This window comes from Camellia sinensis, chromosome 6 (assembly GCF_055761805.1).
Source record: "Camellia sinensis isolate YWXY chromosome 6, ASM5576180v1, whole genome shotgun sequence".
In the NCBI taxonomy this organism is placed as follows: domain Eukaryota; kingdom Viridiplantae; phylum Streptophyta; class Magnoliopsida; order Ericales; family Theaceae; genus Camellia; species Camellia sinensis.
Window position 1 is genome coordinate 190,977,073 of NC_138966.1, and position 3,840 is coordinate 190,980,912.

A 3,840-nucleotide genomic window follows, 5' to 3' on the forward strand; every position below is an offset into this window, starting at 1 on the left:
TTACGACAAAAAAAAAAAAATTTCGTCACCAAATTTTGTCACAATAGCCTAGATTTCTTGTAATTTATTCCGTACGTGCGGCACCCCCATCTGCACGTGCGACTCTTGCCCCCGCACGTGGGGCACTCTCTCCCGCACCTCCTTCCGTACATGAATATAATGTAGTGGCCAACCCAGAATTTCCTTTCTTCACCGCATGTGCGGCCTAACGTCCCGCACGTGCGGCCCCTCTTCTGCACGTGCGGCCCAAGCCCCCGCACCTGCGGCCTTGCCTCCCAATCAGAAATTTTACCAGCTGCACTGAAAAAAAACCCGGATCCAACCTCATGCCTCCCGAGACATATGAAACTTGACACTGGAATAAATAAGAACAAGGATTTTGAGAAAGGTTTCCAAATGCAACATACCCAAACAGTTAACAAGACTTCTAGTTAAACGTGATACTCTAACAAGGTAAACCCAACATAAATCAAAGAGGAATGAGATACACACCCGGTCATCACAACCTCCCCACCATAGGAAATTTCGTCCCCGAAATTAAATTAAACTACTCAAACAAAAGGGGCTTCAAGCAATCAAGACTACACTATCATAATCTCAAATTGCAAAATCAATTCTCAACCAAAATTCACCATTACCATCATAGTTTCCAAGTGCCTTAGTCACAATATTAAGAACAGTTCATGATAAGCACAGACATGAAACTTTCCAACCACAATTATGACAATCACAATAATCAAATGTTCGAAATAACAGCATAAACAATAACATGTGATTAACAATGTAACATATTTCTCTCTAACACTAGGGAATATCACAAATTAAACAATTAGGCAGTTTCAAACAAGTTCGGATACTTGGAGCAGACCTCCGCCTCCCGTTCCCAAGTCGCTTCCTCGACCCCATGGTGTCTCCATAACACTTTTACTAACGGTATGTCTTTCCCCTCAACACTTGTTCCCGGGTGTCTAAAATTTGAACCGGTCGCTCTTCATATGAGGCATCCTCTTCTACCTCCAAATCAACCCAATCAAGCACATGAGAAGGGTTGGGTTCATACTTTCTAAGCATGGATACATGAAACATATTGTGAACCCTCGAAAGTAGTAGCGGTAAGGCTAACCAGTATGCCACCTCCCCAATTTGCTCTAAGATCTCGAAAGAATGAACCTTGGAGACAATTTACCACTCTTACCAAATCTCATCAAGCCCCACCTTGGTGAGATTTTAAGGAACATGTGGTCGCCAACTTCGAAAGATAAAGGTCGTCTCCTCTTATCAGCATAACCCTTCTGTCGATTTTGAGCCATAGCCAACCTCTTTTGAATGAAAGCAACTTTCTCGGTTGTCTCTCTAATAATCTCCGGACCCAACAACTGTGCATCACCCACCTCGGCCCAATAAACCAGCGATTTACAAGGTTAGCCATACAAGGCCTTAAACGGTGCCATCTCAATACTAGCTTGATAACTATTGTTATAGGCGAAATCAATCAAGAGTAAGTGTCTCTCCCAAGACCCTTTGAAATCAAGGACGCAAGCTCTAAGCATGTTCTCCAAAATCTGAATGGTACGCTCCGATTGCCCATCGGTTTGAGGGTGGTAAGCGGTGCTAAAGGTCAACTTAGTTCCCAACGCCTCTTCAAGGCTTTGCCACAATCAGGCGGTAAAACGAAGATCTCTATCCAATATAATGGTTACAGGGACCCCATGAAGTCGAACTATCTCTCTAATGACTAAATACTCAACTAAGTCACTGGTGCGTATCGGAATAAAATATGTAGACTTAGTCAACCTATCAACAATCACCCAAACGGCATCATTGCCTCGCTGTGTTCTAGGAAGCCCAACTACAAAATCCATGGTAACATGCTTCCATTTCCACTCGGCTATCGGTAAGGGTTGGAGCAAACCCACTGGCCTTTGGTGTTCGGCTTTCATTTGTTGACAAGTAAGACATTTCGATACAAATAAAGAGATATCCCATTTCATACCCCTCTACCAAAATTGACGACTAAGATCATGATACATTTTGGTGCCTCCCGGATGGCACTCTCGAAGTATATCCTCTCTATAAGATTTCGGTACAAACAAACGGTCTAGATATCGTACACTCAAATCCGAGTGGATATTCTAACCCTTCCTTTCCTTCATGTTGGAAATTCTATCACGGATTGACTCTACCTCATGGTCCCGCTGTTGTTCCTCTATGACCTTACTAATCAAGGTAGATTGAGCAATCATAGTAAATAAGGTAACACCCTCACTGGACTCACCCAAATGCAATTCAAACTTGCCAATATTGCCTAGCATAACCCATTCCTGAATGACCACACTTGCCAAACTACTCACAGATTTTTAACTCAAGGCATTGGCCACTACATTGGCCTTCCCCGAATGGTAGTGTAATTCAAAATCATAATCCTCCATAAATTCCACCCACCCCCGTTGGCGTAAATTCAAGTCTTTTTGGGAAAACAAATACTTTAGGCTCTTATGATTGGAGAAAATCTCAAACTTCTCACCATACAAATAATGTCTCCAAATTTTCAAAGCAAAAATTACCGCCGCTAATTCTAAATCATGGGTGGGGTAGTTTTTCTCATGAGTTTTCAATTGTTGTGAACCATAGGCCACAACCTTCCCGTCTTGCATCAAGACACAACCAAGCCCATTCACGAACGCATCAAAATAGACGGTATAACCCAAACCCCTTTCCAAAATTATCAGAACTGGTGCAGTGGTCAATTTAGCCTTAAGTTCTTGGAATGATTTTTCATAAGCTTCACTCCACACAAATTTGACACCTTTCCTTGTCAACCTAGTCAAAGGTGCGGCTAGTCTAGAGAAGTCCCTTATGAAACGATGAAAATACCTGGCTAATCCTAAGAAACTCCGGATCTCAAAAACATTTTTAGGTTGTTCCCAATCCTGCACGGCATCTATCTTGGAAGAGTGTACAGTTACTTATTCTCTTGACACCACATGCCCCAAAAACTTCACCTCAGTCAACCAACACTTGCATTTCTCAAATTTGGCATACAATTGGTGCTCCCTAAGCAAATCAAGCACCAACCGCAAGTGGTCTCGTGTTCCTTCTCGGAGGCTGAATAAATCAAGATGTCATCCATAAAGACGACCACAAAGCGGTCTAAGAATTCTCAAAAAATTTGGTTCATCAAATCCATAAAGGCAGCGAGTGCATTGGTTAAATCGAAAGGCATTACAAGAAATTCATAGTGGCCATAACGTGTACGAAAGGTCGTTTTCTGGATGTCCTCCTCCCGGACTCTCAACTGATGGTATCCTGACCTCAAATCTATCTTTGAGAAGCAGCGAAACCCTCTAAATTGGTCAAATAAATCATCTATTCTGGGTTGCGGACATTTGTTCTTAACGGTAACTCGATTTAACTTACAGTAATCAAGACATAACTACAACGATCTATCCTTCTTTTTTGTAAATAGAGCCAACGCTCCCTAAGGTGATGTACTAGGGCGAATGAAGCCCTTATCTAAAAGTTCTTGGAGTTGAATCTTCAACTCATGTAATTCGGCAGGTGCTAATCTATACAGTGCCATGGAAATCGGTGTTGTGCCAGGCACTAAGTCAATGGAGAACTCGATCTCCCGGTGGGGTGACAAACTAGTAAGATCCTCGGGAAAGACATCTGGGTATTCACAAACTAACCTTGGTAATTCAACATGAGCCTCGTCACTCTCACTATCCAAGAGAGTCGCAAGAAGACCACTAAGCTCGCTTCTACTACGAGGGTCAAAAACTGGTGACAAGAGCCTATTAACTTAGTCCCCTAAAAAATAAAAATAGTCACCACTCGAGG